Here is a 25,335-nt window from a genome sequence, read left to right as displayed (position 1 = left end):
CACATAATGCTAATCCACACAACTGTCTTTGCATACGCACTTGGCTTTTCCTGGAATACCCTCCCTTGTCCAAATTCTATGCCTGGCAAATATCTACTCATCTTTCCAGTCACAGCCTTTCAATGAAGCCTTTTATGGGTCCTACTCCCCACCCAGATTAATCACCACCTCCTCTATGCTGCTTCTGAACTTACACATACATCATTACACTGTGACCATATACCAGCAAATGTCACAAACACAAATACCCACAGGGACCAACCAGGTATCATAAATACATGAAGTGCCTAATGAAAACAGATCTTCAACTTCCAAGCTACACTTGCACGAGGAACAATCAGAATGCCAACCTGTCTACGCTGACTTTTGACACTTGACCTGAACAAATAAATTGCATGTGGGGCCAAATTCATTTAGCACACAGACTTTCAGTCTTGCAAACTCTGGCCAAAGGCATCAACTGTCAGAGCCTTCATTTCTCTTCCTTCTACTCCCTGAAGTAAAAAGCATAAAATTCGTGCTCATAGGCTGATCTTTGTTCATGCTATTCTCAGTCAAGCCAACACTTAAAGCACAGGAACCCACACTTAACTGACCACAGAGGATGCAGTATTGAGCTTAATAACCTTGAACTTACTGCTACTCAGTTCTTATCAAAAATATCCTTTTGCATGAAGTAATATTCATAGGGAACATCCTGAAAAGTATCTAATTCAGCATTCCACAAAGAATGTGGAATGTCTATCCTTGGACGGAGCCAGCAGTGAGCTGCTTGTCTGAACTGTCTTGCTTTGGCTCTTACAGAATGGCTTTTCTGAGATAAGCAATTGGCATTATGCCGTTAACCTATATTGAGCAATACAATTTTTTTTTAACCCCATTGTCACATTCATTGTAAGACTGTATTTGGAAACACGACTCATTAAAGTATCTAATGTTTGGAGACCCATGGATAAAATCCTCTCTCCTCCCAGCACACGAAGAGTTCTCCTCCCAGCACATGAAGAGTTGTCCCCTCTGGTTAGTCCTTATCTTCATGGGCTCTCTGGGTAACACAGCTCATTGAGTCCCCTCTTGTCAACTATGAGGAAGAACAGCAAAACGTGTGGCCCTTTTCTAATACATGAATAGCACCCTAAGGTGGGCCCTTGGTCTTGGTCTCTGCTTAAATTCACACTCTCACTTTCTCTTACCCCATTTCCTTCCTATGCCTATTAAATTTCACTATATTTAGTAGGAAAATAGACATACAACTAACTTCTAACATTGCATTTATCACATGGTATCTTCATTCAGTTCCCATCCCTCAAATCTGAGTTTTTTGAAGGTGGGCCTCCATCACTAATTAGATGTCAAATTTAATTGGATTACATGTGACTACTTCCAGTAATGGGTGAAATTGCAAATCTATTACCTCCTAAGGAAGCTCACTTTATTTCCCCAAGGCACAAAAGTGGTCCCTGACTGTAATATCAATGGCATCTAGAAGAAAATTAAGCTTATGCGGGTAAATATGCAAAATACACACTAAACCAGCACAGGTATAATTACCATTTAGTTTTTAATTCTTTGCTATCCATTTTTAGAGTACTTGCTCCATTTTCTAGTAGTTAACCAGTTATTTCACAGAAGTATACTCATCAGGAATACCCTACCATCAGTTGATGCAGTGTATACAGTTAAAAACAAAACTTGGCTTGGTGCAGTGGCTCGTGCCTGTAATCTCAGCACTTTGGGAGGCCGAGACAGGTGGATCACAAGATCAAGAGATCGAGACCATCCTGGCCAAAATGGTGAAACCTATCTCTACTAAAAATACAAAAATTAGCTGGGCATGGTGGCGCCTGCCTGTAGTCCCAGCTACTAGGGAGGCTGAGGCAGGAGAATTGCTTGAACCCAGGAGGTGGAGGTTGCAGTGAGCCGAGATCGCGCCACTGCACTCCAACCTAGCGACAGGGCAAGACTCTGCCTAAAAAAAAAAAAAAAAAAAAAAATCTTTTCACAGCATATTAAAGGACATAAAACTAAGGGAAGCTTGAAACATAATGTTCTCTGTTAGAAGACAAAACTGTGGATGAGTGAAAGATATCACCACGGTGGAGAGAACATCCACCAATGAGGTCTAGTCAATGTCATCCAGGACAGATTATTATTAAAGTTTCCCATTGCTCTAATCATTTCACATTTCACTTATACTAATTTCCATCTTTAAGTTTTTCTCAAACTCTGCTGGAAGGAGTATGAAGCATTATCATTGTTTTGGAAATCAATTTAATAATTTCTGTCTCTAGCCATAAAAATCATCCCTGCCTTTTAAGGCAACAAATTATATTACCAGGAATCTACTCTAAAGAAATTACCTGAAATGCAAAAATAGGCTTGCAAAGATATTCACTGAAGTGAGTTCACTATAGCAGTAGCTGAATGGAATTAACATCATTTCCATTTACCACATACTATTAAGAGAAAGGACAAAGTACTGATTATGCCCAGTAGGATTCCAACTAGATAAAATTTACAGAGAAAATATTAAAAGGGAATATCCCATAAACTTGACAATGGCTATCTCTAGGTGGGGAGTATGAGTACTTTTTCCTTCTTCTTCTTTATATTTTTCTTTGTTTTCTAAAATGAACACAAACAGGTGTTACTTTTAAAAGTTAAGTTTTTAAACTACCTTTTAAAATCTACTTGAAAACCAAATGATATTACTTTCAAATCAGTGATCTCACTCTTAATCAGTCTACGGAAATTACATAAAAGTTGTTGAGTACAATGCTTTTTAAAACAGCAAGTACAAAGGAAATAAAACTGTGTAAAAATAGGGCAATGGTTGAATAACAGTTTAACAGCTTAATGGATTATTATCAGGCTATTAAAAATATGATTCAGACTATATTGCCTTATATAACAGTGTGTTAAAAAACGATCAGTAGAAATAAAAACACACATTTGTTACTTCTAGGTAGAAGTAGACCATAAAATAGAACATAATAGAAATAGGCCATAAAACTAACATGACTAAATAACAAATATATTCATTAGGAAACTGCAAATACAAGTGGGTTTGTTTATTTAAATATTGCCATAATGTGATTTCAAAAATAATTTTTTTAATGTTTTTAAGAATACACTAAGGACCAGGTATGGTGGCTCACATCTCTAATCCCAACACTTTGGGAAGATTGCTCGAGCCCAGGAGTTCAAGACCAGCCTGGTCAACATAGCAAGACCCCTTCTCTATTAAAAATAATAATAATAGAGATATATTTTAAAAGATAATAAAGAGTATTTCATATAAAAACAATTAGTTTTAAATAAGTTGAACAGTTTTAAATACTTTAAGATGTGTTCACTGAAACATTTTTAATCACTGAGTTATTCTGCCATTAAAACGGGATGAAGAAGGAAAAAGGAAGAGAGTTAGGCAGGTAAACGATAGTGTATATTTTCTGCTGAACAGCCACTAGACAGAGTTACTTTTATTCCCTACCCAAATTCATGGAATGTTGTATTAGCTTAGACTGTCATTAAAAAGTTCCTTGGGAGGCCGAGGCGGGCGGATCACAAGGACAGGAGATCGAGACCATCCTGGCTAACATGGTGAAACCCCGTCTCTGCTAAAAAAAAAAAAATACAAAAAATTAGCTGGGCATGGTGGTGGGCACCTGTAGCCCCAGCTACTCAGGAGGCTGAGGCAGGAGAATGGCGTGAACCTGGGAGGCGGAGCTTGCAGTGAGCCAAGATCGCGCCACAGCACACCAGCCTGGGCGACAGAGCGAGACTCCGTCTCAAAAAAAAAAAAAAAAAAAGTTCCATACATTAGGTGGCTTAAATAACAAAAATTTATTTTCTCATAATTCTAGCGGCTAGAAATATAATACAGGGTGCCAGCGTGGTTGGTTTCTGGTGAGGGCTCTCCTTTTGGCTTGCAGACAGCTGTCTTTTCACTGTTTGCTCACACAGCCTTTCCTTGGTGAATGTGTATAGAGACAAAGATCTCTCTCTTCTTCTTCCCATAAAGCCACCAATCCTATCAGATTAGGACCCCACATTTATAATCTCATTTAATCCTAATTATCTCCTAAAAGCCCTATCTCCAAATACAGCTACACGGGGGGTTAGGGCTCCAACATGAGTATTAGGGAGAAAATCCAGTCCACAGCAAATGTTAAATATGTTTAATAATAAATCTCTTGTAGAAAGAATACATTTAGTCATGAGACCTCGGCTAATTCCTGCCCCTAGAGAAATAGTATTCAACAAGGTTCTTAATCCCTGAATCAGATGAGAATTTGTGATTTTGAAGCCCTCTACTTTAAGATGGCCAAACACTGAAGAGAAGCTGGGACTTTTTCCCAAGGTCATGGTGACTAAACCCCTGCTTGAGTGTTGAGATTCCCTTGAACAATCAGAGAAGTTCAACTGATGCTTCCAACTCTGAAACATAAATTTCTCCTGAGAGCTTTAGACTTTTGTCTATACCACTTCTCTCTTAGGGCTATCCAGAATGCCTTTTGTGGAATTCTAGGCCAGGCATCTACATGCTCTGTGCCTCTTCCTGGCTTTGTCTACCTTGAACCTACCCTAACCCCATGACCCCAACCCCTTCAGACCCAACCTGTTTCTAGTACTAGCATTGAGCATCTGTGCCTAGTACCTGCTTGGACCTACACATTGCCAAACATTGCCTGTGCCTGTGTGACCTGCCCCTGCCTTGTCTCAGATCAGGAGCCTGGAGTCCTGGCTGGTTTCCATATAATAATCAGCTTAAGAAGATATTCAACAACAAATAAAAGAAACAACTGATGAATCAGCACCAAAACACACTAAGTAAAATCTCCAGAGTTACCTGGACTTCCTGAGTAAATATTTTACTACGAATGAGGAATTCAGTAGAGTTCAGACAAATAGAAAAAGCATGCATCTCATCTTTCTTCCCTCGATTTCTAAACAAAAAATAAGAACAAGTGTAATAACATATTCACATTACAATAAATGAACTTGAAAGACTGAATATATTGAATTACAAAAAATAATGTTGAAATGTATTTGAATCAAATGATTTAATATACTGGTAAGAAAAGGTGAGTTGGTGGGGGAAATGGAAGACGCTGGTCAAAGGGTACAAACTTCCAGTTATGAGTAAGTTCTGGGGATCTAACATACAGCATGGTGACAATACTTAATAGTACTCATTTCACAGTATATATGTATATCATCATCATAAGTAGACCTTAAATACAGTTTTGCTTGTCATTATACATCAATAAAGCTAGGAGGAAAAAGAAAAGGTAAGCTGAATTGCCAAGTACCTTTAATTCTCTTTCACATAAGCCCATTTCTTATAAAATATTCCTTAAACTTGGTATAGTCGTTAAAACTGAATTTATCTTCCATATGATTCCTTAGCCCTTTAAAATCTTTTTAAAATAATATCACCCTCATCCAATGGGTTTTTATAAAATGTGGATTATATATAACTTAGATGCTGCATATTTCTCCAAAGCAAGCATCCAGCATATAAACATAAAATAATCATATTTTTCCATGTTTGCTGAAAGGATAAAAAAATTAATTTCAAGTGTTGTCAAACTACAAACTATGATATAAAGTCTTAAAGATTTAGGCCAGTCGCAGTGGCTCATGCCTGTAATCCCAACACTTTAGGAGGCCCAGGTGGGCAGATCACCTGAGGTCAGGAGTTCGAGACCAGCCTGGCCAACATGGTGAAACCCCATCTCTACTAAAAATACAAAAATTAGCTGAGTGTGGGGGCAGACACCTGTAATCCCAGCTACTCAAGAGGCTTAGGCAGGAGAATCGCTTGAACCACCCGGGAGGTGGAGGTTGCAGTGAGCAGAGATCCCGCCACTGCACTCCAGCCTGGGTGACAGAGCGAGATATCGTCACAAAAAAAAAAAAAAAAAAAAAAAACAGTCTCAAGAGAATTCTAATCTTTGCCCATTCTTCCATGTTTTAATGAGAAGCATTAGTAGTGTTGCCCAATGTGAAGGAATTAGTGTCACCTGAGCCCGACCCCACAAAGACTCAGAAAGATGCAAATACCTGGAGTTCTCCCAAGTTTGGCCTGAGCTTGTTGGACTAGCTTAGTTAAATGGTGGGGTGCCAAGTCTTTAAACAGCCAGAGCAAAGTTGAAAATAGAAAGCATAAAGGCACTTAATATTAATAATAGGATTGGGAGAATGATTCTTGCAAACTGATTTCAAGTCCTCCATTTTAAGACAAGGTTCCCAGGGCCTCAAAGGTTGGGTATTGTCAAGGGTACCATGCGCAGCAGTGGAAGAACTGGCACTTGAATCATGGTCTCCCATCTCATGTGGTCTCCAACTTACTTTATGGACTTCCAATTTAAAATCTTTCTTTTAAACTCTTCAGTTTTAAAAGAGGGTGGGGGGAATGAACACTAAAATCCTACCAAGGTAAAAAAACAAAAATCCTAGCGCAGCAATAATTCCTACCATTATATTCAAATCAACAAGAAGCAATGAAATACTCACCCAACCATCTGATCTTCACTTACCAAAACTTAACTTCAGTGTTATAATTTCTTACAAATTATGCATAGTTACTAAATTGGTAATTATAATATATAAAAGTATTTTTTAATCCAACCAAATCTACTTCTCCTACATATCAAACACAACTTTGTACAGCTCCTCATACAGAGCCAGCCTTCAAAAAACCCTGCTGTTACCAGGCGCGGTGGCTCAAGTCTGTAATCTCAGCACTTTGGGAGGCCAAGGCGGGTGGATTACGAGGTCAGGAGATCGAGACCATCCTGGCTAACACAGTGAAACCCTGTCTCTACTAAAAATGCAAAACAAAAGTAGCCGGGCATGGTGGCGGGCACCTGTATTCCCAGCTCCTCGGGAGGCTGAGGCAGGAGAATGGTGTGAACCCAGCAAGCAGAGCTTGCAGTGAGCCAAGATTGTGCCACTGCACTCCAGGCTGGGTGACACAGCAAGACTCCATCTCAAAAAAAAAAACAAAAAAAAAAAAAAAACCCTGCTATTTAGCAATACACTATATTGCTCTAATACAAAACTACTTCAACAAACACTAACACCCATCTCCCCAAAAAAATCCTTGACATTCCTATTTGACTTTTGTCAAGTAAGAAAAAAAAAAAGCCACAAACAGGAAGGCCTACTAAGTATTACAAAAAATGCCAACTCATCAAACAAAGAAGATTGCCTTCCACCTGTCTTTCCCTTCCAGTTTTCTATTTTGCTTCTGTTACTATTTCTTCCATGACTCTCCAATCCCACGCACACACCCCGGTCAGTCCTTCACAGAGTTAACACGTTCTCATCTGCAGACCTAACCAAATGTCGGTTCCCCAGGGAAATCCTGAATCACCCCCAAAGTCAGATGAGGTTCCCCATTTAATCGCTTTTGCTCTTTCCCCCACAGAATTTATCATGCATAGTATTTATACATTTGGGTGATTTTTTTTGGTTCAGATGCTCCATCCCACTAGACTCTATGCTTCATGCCACCAGTGATAACGACTGCTTTACTCATCACCCTATTCCCAGCTACTAGCAAAATAACCAATAATGTATCTAACAAATGGATTTTGAAAAATGAATGAACCTGATTTTAGACAGCACAGCAACAGACTAGATCAGTGTTTTTCAAACTGCATGCAGTTCATGACCAGATCAGTGTTTTCAAAATTTATGAGTTGTAACCAGTACTTTTTAAAATGAAAATGAACAAATTATAGGAAAAAATAGAAAAGAAAATGTCAGAGTTTACTATGTGTAGTAAACTATATAAAACTAATGTCTCATTCATATATATGTACAAACATATCTAACTATGGGTCATGACTAAAAAGTTTGAAAGCCACTGAACTAAATGTCCCAATAAAACTCATCACAATTTCCAGTTAAAATGCTCAAGAAGGTGCACACAAAGACAAAAATTGGCAACAGCACTAAAAATATATGAGGAAAAAGCAGCCAAAGTCAAGGCATTATTTCCACTAACTACATAGTACAAAAAATGGGTAAGAAGCATGTTCTTGGACCATATGCACAATGCATACCACACCTTTTGAACTTCAACAAGATAGATTCTCTAACAAATGTAGAAAAAAATCCTGAGTTGAACTCAGGAAATGCAGAAGATGCAACTGGCCAGATAAATCTGAAGGGCGTAATATTAGACTGAACCGTACAAAACTACCATTTTATAGGTCAAGAGCAGTCAAATACCAGCAATCTCATATGATCCAACTTACCAATGAAGATAATGAAAATGGCAGCTAATACATTCAGTGTGCTGGGCATCATATATATATATATATATATATACATATATATATACACACACACACATACATATTTATATATACACATATTTATATATACATATTTTTATATATTTATATTTATATATATATGTGCATGTGTGTGTGTGTATATATACACACACACACACTTTAAGTACTGGGATACATGTACAGAACATGCAGGTTTGTTACACAGGTATAAATGTGCCATGGTGGTTTGCTGCACCCATAAACTCGTCATCTACATTAGGTATTTCTCCTAATGTTATCCCTCCCCTTGTCCCCCACCCCCCCAAGAGGCCCCCGTGTGTGATGTTCCCATCCCTGTGCCCATAGGTTCTCATTGTTCAACTCTCACTTTTGAGTGAGAACATGCAGTGTTAGGTTTTCTGTTCTTGTGTTACTTTGCTGAGAATGATGGTTTCCAGCTTCATCCAAGTCCCCACAAAGGGCATGAACTCATCCGTTTTTATGGATGCATAGTATTCCATGGTGTATATGTGCCGCATTTTCTTTATCCAGTCTATCATTGATGGACATTTGGGTTGGTTCCAAGTCTTTGCTATTGTAAATAGTGCTGCAATAAACATACATGTGCATGTGTCTTTATAGTAGAATGATTTATAATTCTTTGGGTATATACCCAGTAATGGGATGGCTGGGTCAAATGGTATTTCTGGTTCTAGATCCTTGAATCTAGAAGAATCACCACACTGTCTTCCACAATGGTTGAACTAATTTACACTCCCACCAACAGTATAAAAGCATTCCTATTTCTCCACATCCTCTCTAGCATCTGTTGATTCCTGACTTTTTAATGATTGCCATTCTAACTGGTGTGAGATGGTAGCTGATTGTGGTTTGATTTGTATTTCTCTAATGACCAGTAATGATGAGCTTTTTTTCATAAGTCTGTTGGCTGCATAAATGTCTTCTTTTGAAAAGTGTCTGTTCATATCCTTCACCCACGTTTTGATGGAGTTCTTTTTTTTCTTGTAAATTTGTTTAAGTTCCGTGTAGATAGTGGATGTTAGCCCTTTGTCAGATGAATAGATTGCAAACATTTTCTCCCACTCTGTAGGTTGCCTGTTCACTCTGATGATAGCTTCTTTTGCTGTGCAGAAGCTCTTTAGTTTAATTAGATCCCACTTGTCAATTTTGGCTTCGGTTGCAATTGCTTTTGGTGTTTTAGTCATGAAATCTTTGCCCATGCCTATGTCCTGAATGGTATTGCTTGGGTTTTCTTTTAGGGTTTTTATGGTTTTAGTTCTTACATTTAAATCTTTAATCCATCTTCAGTTAATTTTTGTATAAGGTATAAGGAAGGGGTCCAGTTTCACTTTTCTACATATGGCTAGCCAGTTTTCCCAACACCATTTATTAAATAGGAAATCCTTTCCCCATTGCTTGTTTTTGTCAGGTTTGTCAAAGATCAAATGGTTGTAGATGTGTGGTATTATTTCTGAGGCCTCTGTTCTGTTCCACTGGTCTTTATATCTGTTTTGGTACCAGTAATAGCCTTGTAGTATAGTTTGAAGTCAGGTAGTGTGATGCCTCCAGCTTTGTTCTTTTTGCTTAGGATTACCTTTGCTATACGGGCTCTTTTTTAGTTCCATATGAAATTTGAAGTAGTTTTTTCTAATTCTGTGAAGAAAGTCAATGGTAGCTTGATGGGAATAGCATTGAATCTATAAATTACTTTGGGCAGTAGGGCCATTTTCACGATATTGATTCTTCCAACCCACGAGCATGGAATGTTTTTCCATTTGTTTGTGTTCTCTCTTGTTTCCTTGAGCACTGGTTTGTAGTTCTCCTTGAAGAGGTCCTTCACATCCCTTGTAAGTTCTATTCCTAAGTATTTTATTCTCTTTGTGGCAATTGTGAATGGGAGTTCATTTATGATTTGGCTCTCTGTTCGTCTATTGTGTATAGGAATGCTGGTGATTTTTGCACATTGATTTTGTATCCTGAGGCTTTGCTGAAGTTGCTTATCAGCTTAAGGAGATTTTGGGCTGAGACGACAGGGTTTTCTAACTATACAATCATGTCATCTGCAAACAAAGACAATTTGACTTCCTCTCTTCCTGTATGAATATTCTTTTTTTTTCTCTTGCCTGATTGCCCTGGCCAGAACTTCCAATACTCTGTTGAATAGGAGTGGTGAAAGAGGGCATCCTTGTTTTGTGCCAGTTTTCAAATGGAATACTTCCAGCTTTTGCCCATTCAGTATGATATTAGCTGTGGGTTTGTCATAAATAGCTCTTATTATCTTGAGATATGTTCCATCAATACCTAGTTTATTGAGTGTTTTTAGCATGAAAGGGTGTTGAATTTTATTGAAGGTCTTTTCTGCAACTATTGAGATAATCATGTGGTTTTTGTCATTGGTTCTGTTTATGCAATGGATTACATTTATTGATTTATATATGTTGAACCAGCTTTGCATCCCAGGGATGAAGCCGACTTGATTGTGGTGGATAAGCTTTTTAATGTGCTGCTGGATTCAGTTTGCCAGTATTTTATTGAGGATTTTCGCATCAATGTTCATCAGGGATATTGGCCTGAAATTTTCTTTTTTTGTTGTGTCTCTGCCAGGTTTTAGTATCAGGATGATGCTGGCCTCATAAAATGAGCTAGGGAGGAGTCCCTCTTTTTCTATTGTTTGGAATAGTTTCAGAAGGAATGGTACCAGCTCCTCTTTGTACCTTTGGTGGAATGCAGTTGTGAAGCTGTCTGGTCCTGGGCTTTTTTTGGTTGGTAGGCTATTAATTACTGCCTCAATTTCAGAACGCTCCACCCCAAATCAACAGGCCAGGTGCAGCGTTCATACCTGCAATCCCAACAGTTTGGGAAGCCAAGATGAGAGTTCGACACTAGCCTGGGTAATAAAGCAAGACCCTGTCTCTACCCAAAAAATAAATAAATAAATAAATAAATAACCAAACATGGTGGCATGTGCTCATAGTCCCAGCTACTCAGGAAGCTGAAGCAGGAAGATGGTTTGAGCCCAGGAGTTTGAGGCCACAGTGAGCTATGATTGAGCAACTGAACTCCAGCCTGGGTGACAGAGCAAGACATGGTCTTTAAGAAACAAAACAAGAAAAATATTTTGGGGAAACAGCAGAAAATAAAAACAGAATTTTTTTTTAAGTCTTGTCCTCATCTAAGAAGTCAGAAGAAAAGTGCAATGGAGAAGAAAATATCAGGCAAGCTGGGTAGACAGGAAAGGTCACACAATTTTAAATGTAGTGATAGAAGGCCTCAGTATGGAGTTGACCTTTGAGTTAAGACATGAAAATAATGAGAGCAGGCATGTGGATACCTAGGAAAGAACGTCCTAGGCAGAAGGACAAAGACCAGGAAACCACAGTGCACTGTGTGGATAAGCTCAAAAATGGAGATCATTTAGAGTAAGGATAGAATTCTGGGAACATCAACACTGAAATATGGGCAGAGAAGCACAAGTCCTCAAAAAAAAAAAACAAAACAAAAAGAAGCAAGCGGAGAAAGGGAATGACTAAACATAATTAGGTATGTTTAATTAGTCTCACACACATTAAATAGTGTGACTAATATGTAGTCATTAGAAATTAAAAATGAAAGATTTTAATGGCCTGTGTACATATTTATGATACAAAGGAGAATACTGTTAAATATTCCGTACAAGCAAACATTTTTAAAACTGCAAGAAATTATCCCAAAATGGAATAAGAATTTTTTTTTTTTTTTTTGAGGCAGAGTCTTGCTCTGTCACCTAGGCTGGAGTGCAGTGGCACAAACTCAGCTCACTGCAACCTTTGCCTCCTGGGTTCAAGAGAGCACATCCAGCTAATTTTTGTATTTTTAGTAGAGACAGGGTTTTATCATGTTGGCCAGGCTGGTCTTGAACTCTTGACCTCAAGTGATCTGCCCACCTTGGCCTCCCAAAGTGATGGGATTTCTACCATGAGCCACCATGCCTAGCAAGAAAGTCAATCTTAAGTGATGGAACCACACATGAATCCCTGTACATTCCAAATGTTTTAAAATGAGCATATACTGTTTTTTCCTATCAAATTGAAATGAGTATAATTTAAAAGAATCATAATGGCTTAGAAAAAAGAAAATTAAGAATAAACTTCTCTTTTTTCTATCTTGCATGCAAGAAGGCATGCCAATAAAATTATCTAAAGTGAAAATAAATTCTTAATTAGAAAAAGACTTTTTTTTTTTTTTTTTACCAAGTAAAGGACAAACTTGTACTGCATCCCACTTTTTAGTAGGCAACTAAAGCTTAAAATTATTTGATCAGACTTTTAAAACCTCTATGACAAACCTTTACGAGTTTCTCAAAGCATGGTCTTTAGGCTACTGAAATTTCCAAAGTGCTTCTGGAAGGTTTATCTTTTATATGACAGCAATATGACACTCACTGCCACTAGCCCTACAGTAAATTAAAACTATATCTGCAACTTCCACCAGACCTCAAATCACCACGTAATTATTGTAAGGATTTTTTTCCAGATAACAATAGCTGGAATGGGCTGTTTCAGGGATTTGTTGTTCACCTCAATGGGATATTGTTGAAATTTGCACCATTTCCTTCCTATCTCCCCAGGACCACCTATCAAGAGAAGCCATAGTAAACGCTCAACAAATGCTTGATAACCCATAAAACTACTTTAATCTGCTAAAGAAAAATAACCTAAAGAATTGAAATAAGTCTTGTCCTTGTTAAAATATATCAATCTTTTCACTCTAAAAGTACCTTCCAGCTTATCACACATATTTTACTGGCATTTACTTCTACATTTAGCAATTATGCCTGAATACTGCCAACTGACTCCTCAGCTAAACTTCAAACTCAAATTGCCAGCTACCAGCTGAAAATCTCTGCCTGCGTGGTTTTAGACATGTCTAAAACTAACAAGCCTCACTGCAACAATCATCATACTCTCATGTCCTGTCTGGTAATGGCATCAACATGCCCTTTTTTGTCCGCCGTAGTCTCCAGTACCCTTCTACCTCCACAACCTTTGAGATTGGTCCCACCACTTCCTGCCACAAACCGCCAATTCCAGGCACTCCTCCCCAAGCCTGTCACTCACTGGGTCTTCCTCATTACTCTTCTGCATGGAATGAGCTCCACAGACCATCGAGGCTGCCATCCTGCTTCAAGTCACTTCCCTCCTCTAAGGCTGACTTACCCTTTCCATCCTCAGATATGCAGACAGCTCTTTGTTTGAACCTTGGTTTACTGTATTCATCACTACCTACCTGATCTTAATCATTTGAGTCCATATCACTCCATGTTCATGAGCTACTCAAGAGCGGGGACCATATTTTCTTAATTTTTTTTTTTAATTTTAGTGTCCTCAGGCCAGGCATGGTGGCTTGCACCTGTAAACTCAGCACTTTGAGAGGCCGAGGCGGGTGGTTCACTTGAGGCCAGGAGTTCAAGACCAGCCTGGCCAACATAGCAAAACCCCATCTCTACCAAAAAATACAAAAAAAATTAGCCAGGCATGGTGGCGCATGCCTGTGGTCCCAGCTATTTGGAAGCTGAGGCAAGAGAATTGCTTGAACCCAGGAGGCAGTGAGCCAAGATCGTGCCATTGCACTCCAGCCTGGGTGATAAAGTGAGACTCTGCCTCAAAAAAAAAAAAAAAAAAAAAAAAATTGTGTCCTCAGCCAAACATAAGGATACACAAGTTCTCCAAGATATCAGTTGCATGAAACTAAGTTGACAGCGTCTCAAAGTGACCAGAGAACAGATTGTGCTGAATCTGGAAAAGTCAGTCATCTTGCCCTAGCCTTTGAACCTTTACTTCTCTGTGCCTAGTCGGAAAGTAAAGCAAGCATTTCTCTGTGGAACTACAATAAATAGTGGGTACAGAATGAATGCCTCATTTACTTGACAATAATTCTTCTCCCCACAATCGTAGTCCAAGAAGGCAAAGCATCCCCTTAACAAAAAGCAATTCTGTTTCAGTTGTGTTATTCTCTTAGTAAGAACACACCATCCTTATCATCTGCTGATTACAGACTTCTAAGGCAGGGGTCCTCATTGACTACTCCTACAGTGAAACCTGCCTATAATAAATAACTCTACCTATCTTCTCTGTTCCAGAAGTGGTTGATAGGCCTTTCATCCAGGCCTTGTTTTCTACCTAACAAAAGGTTCACAGATGCCAAACACGTGTTCCAAAATGCCCCTCCTCCCGTTGTCTGAGACACAGATGAAGCAGGGTCCTTGTGGCAATAATATTCTCTGCAATGCTTTTTGTCGTCTTGGTTGTCACACAGCTGGAAATAGTTTTCTTGTTCCCGTTTATAATAGCCAGACATTCATTATCACTCTGACAAGAACTCTTGAGTGATGTCATGCTGCACCAGTTCGAGAAGGGCCCACGCAGCTTTTCCAGCTTCAAACTTCTCACTCTTGATGGCAGCCTCAAGTATAGCCTCTCTAAAGCAAAAGAAAATGGAGGCAGGCACAGACAGATACACACACAAACATACATATGAATATGTATAAACATATCCACACTCATCCCACACACACATAAATATTAATTTTTGTAGGTTTGTATAAGTAAAAGGACAACAATGGAAGGCTATGGAACAAACTGATATCAGATGGGTAAGGTTAAAGTGGCAGAGAGAGATTTTTACATTTACTTTAGACACATCTATAGTGTTTGAATCATTGCAAAAAAAAATTTTGTAAATGAATGCAGCTACCTTCTTCTAGTTGGGATGCATTTTGTTGTGTTTGTATCCCTGAGTGACTTCAAGATCATAAGTGAAATACATTAGTGAAGCAAAGCACCATGACAGGGTGACTTCAAAATAAGTATTAGCCAGATGCAGTGGCTCACACCTGTCATCCCAACAGTTTGGGAGGCCAAGGTGAGAGGATCCCTTGAGCCCAGGAGTTTGAGAACAGCCTGGGTAATGTAGTGAGAGCCCATTTCTAAAAAAAGAAAGAAAGAAAGAAAGAAAAGAAAAGAAAAGAAAGAAAGAAAGAAAGAAAGAAAGAAAGAAAGAAAGAAAGAAAGAAAGAATAGAAAAGAAAAGAAGGAAAGAGAGAAAGAAAGAAAGAAGAAGAAAGAAAAAGAAAAAAATAGCCAGGCATACTGGGACACACCTGCGGTCCCAGCTACTTGGAAGGCTGTAGTGGGAGAATAGCTTGAGCCCAGGAGATCAAAGCTGCAGTGAGCCAGGATTATGCCACTGCACTCCAAGACCCTATTTCAAATAAGTAAAAAATAAGTCTGACTTTCCACAGGCACTAGATTTGAATTATTCTAGAAAGCAAACTATACACTGAGCAAAGAATCTCAAACACAAGTTGGGTTAAAAGTAAGAATAGGGAAAATGAGATGGAAGCAAGGCAGGGCTACAGATAAAACACAGCTATGTCTATCTCTAGACTTTAAAACAGATAAATCCTAGCGAAATATTTCAAGCATATAAAATGAAAAGATTACCAGGCTCTGTGGTCTCCTTCCCTAAGAGGGAAAGGCCAACTCACCTCAAGCATTGAGACTACCTTGGAGAAAATGTTCCTAAAATGGAAGAATAACAAGATATATATGCCTGAGTTTGAAGGCATTCTGAAAGAACTTCTCTTACTAATGTCATATGATAGAAGGCAAGCTCCATGAGAGAAGGGGTCCGTCCACATCTTGTTTCCTGCAGTGCTATCTTCCCAGTACAGGGTGGGTACAAATGCCTAATGAATATGGAAGAAAGAGTAATATAAAGGATTAAGGAACACACAGTAACTGAAAACTAGAATTACCAACCAGATATCAGTTCTTATTCTTATTTTCCAGATGTAAAAAGAGAGGCACTTTGACCTACCCAGGAGTAGCAAAACTGGAGATAGAAAGCCTCTTGATCCCTTTTTTACCTCTTCTAGGCTTAGTTTATCTCCCAGGGTCCTTCCAGATCCTAACCTTCCAGGAGCATTCCCTGACCTCCACCACCTCACCGCTGAAGATCAAGTGCCCCGCTTGGTGCTCCCGCAAAGTTATCTTTCTCATAACACTTGTTTACACTGAATTGTAATTATCTGTTAATCGTGTGTAAGCTCCTCCTGGAGGGTGGGAATCCTGCCTTATTCACACTCACCCTAGTAACTAGCACAAAGCCTGGTATATAGCAGGCAGTCAGTTACATGCTCCTGAGATGGGGGGAAAAAGTTTCCTCTGCCCCTGAACCATTTCTCCCTCCAAAGACCCAGGAATATTCTTCAATTAGAGCAGAATTTCAGAATCAGGGCAATTAAAAGTTGGTCAAAGAGAACCACCTAGACATAGGAGAAGAAAATTTAGTAGAACAGATCAATATAAAGTCTAATCTAGAGCATTGTTCAGACACATAAGGTAATGAATACAGGGAAACTTGCTATAAAAGGAATGGTTCACAGTAGCAATCTCAGCATAGCAAATCCTAAACTCTAAGAAACATAGCACACATAATGGCCATAATGAACAAAATTTCCTTCAACCAACAGCTGGAAATCCCACCCATGGCCAGGTATTATTAGTCAAAGTTTTTTTCTTCTAGAGAAAAAGGCTGGTTTTGAAAACATTTTCCTTTATTTTCATAATACAACAAACACAGCTTGCCCTGCCTCATGCAAGCTTATTGCATGTTTGTTTTAGCACAGGACTAAAGTTAAGGGTCTGCCCTGTCATTATATCACTTTTTTTAAACAGTACCACAAAAATAAAATAAATTATAACCTAAATCCATGAATGTAGTAAAATAGTTCTCTTTCATTTCTGGAAAAAAATAATTACAATTTTACATGGACTTCAGGGTTAAAGTTTCTATAGCACTGATTAGATGATAGGGACATGCAAGTATTAAGACAATATTCTTTGGCCCAGCCCCACAAGTTGATAATACAACACACTACTTTGAAATCATACTAACCTGCTAAAAAATGCCAAGGAGTTTGAATAAAATCATCACCACCACCATGCCACCCCTCCTCCTCTCCCACCAAAAATGTATCCTAAAATAAAGTATACTAACCTTGGGCTTCTCCAACTTAATTAACTTAATTTATTAAACATGCCAAATCTAAGTTCCCTTGCAGAAGATAAAGCAAACTGCTAGGAAGATCATTCATTAAATTGAATTCACAAGGTAACTGAAGGAAATTCAGCCAGTTTCTTTTTCTTTTCCTTTTTTTTTAAATTTTTTGAGATGGAGTCTCACTCTGTCCGCCCAGGCTGGAGTGCAATGGCACAATCTTGGCTCACTGCAACCTCTCCCTCCTGGGTTCAAGTGATTCTCCTGCCTCAGCCTCCTGAGTAGCTGGGATTACAGGCGCCCAGCACCACACCTGGCTAATTTTTTGTATTTTTAGTAGAGACACAGTTTCACCATGTTAGCCAGGCTGGTCTCAAACTCTTGACCTCAGGTGATCCACCCGCCTCGGGCTCCCAAAGTGCTGGGATTGCAGGCATGAGCCAACATGCCCAGCCTCTTCTTTTTCTTGTCTGTCTCCTGGGTACCCTGCCATCTCCAGATTCAACAGCAATTCAAAGACATCCAAGTCAGTTCCACCTCTGACATGCAACTGAAAACTGATGTATATCCTCCTGCGACACAAGAGGTACTGGGGAGCAAGTGTGAACCTACAAAGCTCCTGAATACCTCTCCCAAATGGATCCCACGGAGTGAAGATAATGAGTTAAATGCTTTAGCTCTAGGGATTTAAAATATATTGAAAGCAAGTTACTTCTACTAGAAGTTAAACTTAAAGAATTCTCATGGTTATGTCATCTCTCACTGCAGTACCGAGGGTGCTACTCGGCTTCCCTCTCTCCTTTCATCTACTGCCTTGCCCTATCATTTACAGAGGCATTAATGCCGGTTTCAAACTAATAATAATTCTTTTTCTTCTGCGCTGCAAATACCCAATCACTGTGGTTAAATACCATGTATAACATAAACAGGGTCAAGAATGCCAGCTGCCAGAAGAGTCATGTTTAAATTAGCATTAACCAGCAAGCCCTTCCCTAAACAAAAAAGAGAAGGAAAAAAAAATGTTTTCTTGGACAGCTCTGTGCCTGCAGAATGACTTCAACCCCACATGTTCAAAAGGCTCCACAAGGTCCAGCTGTAACACAATAGCATCATTAATTTTTACTAAATTAAATTTCTCAAAAGTATAAAGCACTATCAATTTGTGGGGAGTAGGGAGGAAGAAACCACTTATTAGTTTATTCTACAACCTTTATATAATTTGAGTAAACTGGCAATAGTGTCTTAAAACGTAGCAGCCAGTTACATGGATTGTAGTGGAATAAAAGCCCAGTACTCCGTCCATCATCGCACCCCTCACTCTGCCCCAATACGTGTTACTCAGTGTCTTTCTGCATCTTGAGGTTATGTAATACTTCCTCCTCGCCTCCCTATCCCCATGTAGCACAGCTCCTTAAAATAACATCAGAGGTCCCCCACAATTTGCCCCTTTGTAACTTTCCAGGCTTCATCACCCCACACTCTCACTTTGTCTTCATTCCCCCACCATTCATCTTTTAAAAGATATGTTATTCTTCAAGCCACATTTTTAAAGTCGTCCCCTGAATCAAAACGTAATTCTCCATCCCCTGGCATGCCAAAGTTCTTGGACACTACAGCTACCACCCAGTACACAACACTGCATATACATATTCAGTATAAACCGTGAGGCTCACTGCATCTTTCCCCACTGCGTTGCAGTTCTTTCTGGAGCTTTCTTTTCACCATCCTTGCATCTACCACATGAAAGGAATTCAATAATTGTTTGCTGAAATAGAATTGCCTCCTTTTCTTTCAACTTTCTAAGACATTCATAATAGTTTTCCCTAAGATTTTTTTTTAAGAGACAGTCTCTCTGTCACCCAAGCTGCAGTGCAATGGCATAATCACAGCTCACTGCAGCCTTGAATCCTGAGCTGAAGCCATCCTCCCTCCTCCGCCTCCCAAGTAGCTGAGACTACACGCACATGCCACCATACCCAGCTAATGTTTTTATTTTTTTGTAGAGACAGTCCCACTATGTTGCCCAGGTTGGTCTCAAACTCCTGGCTTCAAGCAATCCTCCTGCCTCAGCCTCCCAGAGTGTTAGGATTACAGGCATGAGCCAGTACACCTGGCCCGGGATATTTAAATAAGAGGATAACATGATATGTAAAAATAAGAAACCAAACAGTAGTATGATGCTGACTTAAGGCCAGCGAAGACTATTGCACTTTAAACCAAGAGCTTATGTTTAAGTTTTTATTACATCACAGTTCAGCTTTTAAAATAAATAACGTTCCTCAAGGGTGTAGGCATATTGATACCAAAACATCAAGGAAAAGGAAGACAGGCCACACATCAAGCACAGACATTAAAATCTTGACCTCAAACTAAATTCTAAAAGTTCTGTTATCTGCTGACTACTTGGAGCTTCCCAGTGAAAATGATACAGTGTATTCTGCCCAGATTGCAACTTTCCATACTAAGCACTTGAAATGATTCTTGGCCCTAAATATCACTTACTTCAGACTGAATGTCACTGTGTATCAAAAACACTGAGCAAGTGAGACTTTTATTCTTTGAATGTTCCAGGAGCTCACTAATGGAATAGATTCAGTAAAACCTTGCAGAGTCTACGGTATAATTTGAAACAAAAAAAAATCAAATTACTTTTTGGAAAAGATTAGGTTTGAACAAAAACAGAAGTTCCGAAAGGGCCGCCACTTACATTCTTACCTCTGTTATTTCTTTCCCATCACTCACAGGGAGACTGAAATCCATGCTGAGTGCCCACAGACCTGGACAGGAGCTGTTCTCCGGAGAGACAATGATGCAAATGGGTCAAGTGATGCCTAGTAGAAGTCAGACTGCAAGGATCACCTTGACCTCACCTTAGTGCATTAGCTAAGCAAACTCACAAGCTTTAAATAAAGGTAACAAGAGATTGATCGGGGGGGGGGGGGAGTATTACTGAGTCCCTTGAGGAAAAGAAAAAAAAAAAAAAACAGAGGAAACGAGCTCCCAGCTCAAGGATTTTTCTCCTCCAGGCATCCTCTGTTGCTGGTTTTCTTCCATCTTCCTGGCCCTCTGGACCTCTCACTCCCCCCTCCTACCTTTTCCTACTGCTCTAACATAAGATAACCTCCCACCGGCTTCTATCTATTTGGGAAGCTGGAAGGAACAGCAATGATCACCAACCCCTTCCATTTTCCGGATGGGGAGACAGAGACCAGGAGCTGTGTGAGCTGACCCGACTGGCTGAGGTCGCGCCGCTAGGGGACGTGGTGTGCCTTGCGGGCTCGGATGATGACAACCCAGCCTTCCCTCCTCGCTCCTCGCCTGTGCTTTCCTGCCTCAAGCTACCTCCTTCTCTTGCCACTTGGTGTTTTTATCCTCAAATTAGAGAAGTATCAAGAAAAAAAATGCAACCTTAATATACTTACAATGCTGATTATTATTCATAATTTTGCATTTGGGGCAATTATACTCGCTCCTACTGGGATATGGAAATCAAGGGCAGAAACAACTAGGTGACATTCTACCTCCCTGTGTATTTTAATGATGTTTAGTTTGGTTCAAATAACCATACCTCTAACATGCACCCTTTTTCCTTGGGACTCACTCTTCTATCTGGCAAGGGAATAACTTCTTTAAAAACTTCGCATTTTCCAAGTGCACAGTCTCCCCTTAACCAGAACTGTAGACTCTGAATCACAGACCTCTAGCTTACCGGTTATGCTTAGCTGAGCAAACACACTTATGCAAATACGTGAAAAACAAACTGTTAGAGCCTGAAGGAATAGAGGATTTCGCTGTGATCATCATTTACGTTTTCAATATTTATGTTTACCAATATCTATCTAACCCATAAGAAACGACGCGTCCATAGTGAAACAAGCCAGCACCCACATTTATGAAACAATCCACCGATTTCAACAAAAATGAACAGAGGAGAGCAGAAGCGGAGAGCCACAACCTCAGGCCCCAGACAGCAGGCAGCAGCAAGTCCTGAAGGCCTTCACTCTTAACATTTCAAAGACCAAATGGCAGCAAAGAAAAACAAGAATAAACTTTAAATCCATTCACCACAAAGGAGTCCTGCGCAAGTCAAACGAGCCGTCGATTTCAAAACCATCAACTCAAAGCCAGGTCCCTCCCTTGCCTTATAACCTCCTGTTACTTGCTAAGCACGTTTGTTAGGCGGCTGGACAGAAACTTAGTTAAAAGTCCTCAGCCCGGTGGTGGGGGACAACCGAGTCGTCAGTGGGAAGCGAGAGGTGCGGGAGCCCCAGGGGCGCAGGGACCCCTCGGAGGTGCACGTCCAGCGGGAGGAGGTTTTGGGAGAATTTCGAGGGCCCCTCGCAAGCCCTCCCGCGCACCCACCCCGACCCAGGTAACCGGAGGCCACCTACGTGTCACTTGGGCGGGCCCCGGGGCGCACTGACCTGGCGCGGGACAGGAGGGCCGGCGGCCCGGGCGGCTGCGGCAACTTCCCTCCCGGGGCTCGGTCCGCCGCTGGGTGCGGGAGGCCAGGGGAGCCTCGCCTCCTGCAGGGCCGGCTCGCAAGAACGCACGGCCACCCACCCGCGCCGCGGCCCAGCGCGCGCACCCACACTCTCACTGGCACTCGCACGCGCGCCCCCAACCACAAAGCCCGTCCGCGGCGGGACAGTGTGAGCCCAGCGCGCAGTGTGGCGGCCGAGCCGTCGCCGCGGCCTCTGGCTTCGCGCCCAGGGGGCGCAGTCCCCACACGCCGCGCCGGCCCCTTTACCTGCGCTCGCCGCCGCCGCGCGTCCCGCTCCCGCCGCCCCCGGGCTGACTTCAGGCCGCGCGCCCAGTCCCAGCGGCCCCCGCCCCACCGCCAGCCGAGCCCGGCCCTCCGCCCGCCCCTCGGCAGTCGCCCAGAGCGGGGCCGCCCCCTGCGCCCACCCCGCCGGGGTCCCGTGCTCGGCCGGGCGGCGGGGAGGGCTCCGCGGCTCCGGGCCCTGGCCGCCCCAGATACGGCCTGCGCTCCGCAGCGGGGCTGGAGACGGAGTCGCCACTCGGGGAGCGTCAGCCGCCGATCGGCCCGTACTGCCCGGCTTTGGCGCGCTGGCAGGAGGAGGGGGCGCAGAGGGAGGGCCAGAGGAGCAGCGCCGACGCCAGCCTCCTCTCTTCCTCCGCCTTCCTTCTTTTCTGCTTGCTCCACGTAGCACGAGTCAGCAACTCCCGAACCCCCAGAGTCCGCCCTCCCCGCTCCCAAGCTGGACCGCTTACCTGGTGTGGCGCCCCCAGCGCCCCTGACCTCTGCGCCCCCTCCTCCATTCATTGCTCGACAGCCCACAGTGGTGGCAGGGCCGGGGCTGGGGGGTGGCTACCCATTCATTATCTCAGCAGCCTCCCCCGCCCCGCCCCCGAGCCGACACACCGGCGGCGGGAGACCCGTGGCCGCCAGCTCTGGTCCCACCCCCGCCCCTCCTGCGCTCACCCCAGCGCCCGACAGCTGGCAGGACTCCGGTGGACGCCCCGGCACGGGGCATTTTCACGTTGTCGCTCTCCTCTTCCCACTCGAAAAGCTCTGGCAAACATCGCGGGGCCCGCAAAACCCCCGAAATGTGGCCTCTCTTTCGTGGCTCACTTTCTAAACTTTCCAGAAGGCGCAAAGTTTCTCCCAGCGCCGCCCCTGCACTGGAGGCTGCGAAGAACGCAGGGCGGCTTTGCTGCTAGGAAGGTGCATACGTTTCTAGTTCTGATTTTTCACTTCACTGGATCTGTAAACCAAAGCAAGTGTGTCTGCTTCCCTAGTTCTCCATATCCATGATGATAAATTTCTCTTCCGCTTTCCCAGTGTAGCTTTGCAAGTGTAAACTATCAATTTTAGTGAGAGTAATTAAGGGCGGGGACTGCACACCTGGAGGTGTGGGTGGGAGCGGCGCGGGACTAAGGCCTAGGGATCATTCTCAGGAGAGTGGCAGCCACAGGGATTCGCCCAGGTCTTGTAACAACACCCACTCGATGGGGTCTCCCTAGCCACGCCACCTCACCACACCCATTTCCCACTTCTGGCTTCCCAGGATTTCCGGAGTGATCAGAATTATCAGACTCTCGCTCCACAGCTAAGGCCACCGCATGTCAAAAATAGCAGCGTGTGTGTAAAAGTTTCAGGAGCCCTCGCCTTGAAATGGCACAGAGGACACAGCACGCCAGCAGTAAGGCATGGGGACTCGGCAGGACTGATCTGATTGAGAGAAACGCAGGACAGCAAGGCAGGGCTATGTTGGTGGTGGCCACCCGGTAACCGTGGGCAGAAGAGAAAGGTCACTGCAAACCGTAGTTGGATGGAAACTTTTCAAGCCTCAACTGAGTTATGCTGTGACGGGACCATGACCATCTCCCACCGGTGACTGCTTAGAACTTTGACCAAGCTCGTGTGGTTTTCACAGGATGCTCAGGGCTGAGTCCTGGCTGTAAATAATTTACTATCTAAAGCTGTTTCCTTTTTAAAACAATGGTTCTAATCTTTTTTAAAAAAAAAATCATTCGAATCTTTTTTAAAAATCCACTTTAAATAACTTTGCTTTCTATACCTTTCCTACCAATATATGATTTATTTTATAACCTACTATGTGAAAAAAATGAAATTTTAGTACATGCACAGTGCTAATATGTTCATGCACAATGCTGCTATGTTTGTGTACAGCATGCAGAAATGTGTATAAATATGTATACCCATGAATACAAACCACTCCCTTATCTCACAAATAATGATAGGGGTTGATACCAAACTATAAGAAATACTATATTGGGATGAATAGGCAAATGTTCACTATAAAATCTAAGTATCATAAAAAGTATATATTGGTAAGAAAAAAATATACTCGAAAGAGATTCCCATATATTTTTAACCATAGCTCTACTCAAGTCAGAAAAATCACTTATTAGCTTATTTTCTTGTCTCTTTCTTCCTATACACTCTACTTACTATCAGATTTCTTAACACCAATAGTTCTATATCTAATATAAGGACATTTTAAAGTTAATTATTTCCACGTTTAGCATTTCCCCATAAATCAAAGGTAAAGTAAAAGGAGTTTCTTACCTACCACTCAACTTGAATATTTTTAATATGTTGATTTTGTCTCTAACCTTCTTAAGGAATACAGTTGCTTCTGTTTTGACTACATATTAACTATCTTAACTACTCTGTGGCCCCTTCTAACATCAAATTGGGAGGCCTGTCCGTACAAGACATGTGTATTCAGAAGTAAGTTATTTGCTATAAAACACTTCATTTCCTCTTTATTTGGTCTGCTGTGGCCTGAAATGAAATATAGAACAAACTGAAAGGTCTGCCTGGACAGACCTGTCTTCCTGACAAGCGTGGACCTGTCTGAATGAGACAGCTTCTGCAGCCAGCTTTAGATCGATAACTTTAAAATTAAATGTAGGTATGTACATCCAGTGGAAAAGGACAGAGAAAATGAAATACAATACAGAATTCAGTTCAGCATCTAGATTAATCCATAAAACCTAGCTCATTATGTTCCAAATGAGCTACTTTTCTCATCTGTAAAATGGAATAATGGTACCAGTGCAGTCTTTTATATGGTTCCAAGTTGTCTTTTATCAAAGTAAAATAATATATTTGAGTGGGCTTCTGAAGACACTCACATTGATGATGAGGTTTCAACAGGAACAAAGAATACCTTGATAAATTTTCTTGAATGTTTTCTCCTGTCTGTAGTCCTCTTGTCATTCAGACATTCCCTTTCCTGGAGAGTCATCCTGATGCTTTCTGTCCTAACCTTTCTCTCCTACCCTCTGCCAAGCAGTATTTCTTTAGATTTGTTTCTTCAAATGACTTCAGCAGAGGTAAAGACCCAAAGACAGCTGGCACTGTCAAACATGACAAATATATACTTAGCCACAGTGGCTCATGCTTGTAATCCCAGCACTTTGGGAGGCTGAGGCAAGAGGAGCGCTTGAGCCCAGGAGTTCGAAGCTGCAGTGAGCTGCCATTGTG

At 41.5% G+C, this 25,335-nt stretch overlaps 1 protein-coding gene across 7 annotated transcripts in view; it reads right to left on the bottom strand.

The window, feature by feature from the left end:
• LPAR1 (lysophosphatidic acid receptor 1) overlaps positions 1-22,704 on the bottom strand; it is a 168,076-nt gene extending 145,372 nt beyond the window's left edge. For 2 of the 7 annotated variants that reach the window (XM_030822568.1, XM_030822792.1), the window contains exon 1: positions 22,590-22,704. The gene's annotated coding sequence lies outside the window, so the exon portion shown is untranslated. Of the gene's footprint in view, positions 1-20,061; positions 20,172-21,778; positions 22,044-22,104; positions 22,409-22,589 lie in introns of those variants that run through there. The other 5 variants (XM_030822617.1, XM_030822717.1, XM_003260349.3 and 2 more) reach the window with 4 other exon arrangements.
• Positions 22,705-25,335: the final 2,631 nt, after the last annotated feature.

Source organism: Nomascus leucogenys, chromosome 1a (genome assembly GCF_006542625.1).
Source record: "Nomascus leucogenys isolate Asia chromosome 1a, Asia_NLE_v1, whole genome shotgun sequence".
NCBI classification, from domain to species: domain Eukaryota; kingdom Metazoa; phylum Chordata; class Mammalia; order Primates; family Hylobatidae; genus Nomascus; species Nomascus leucogenys.
Note: the sequence above shows the minus strand (reverse complement) of the source record. Positions and strands in the feature narration are given on the sequence as shown.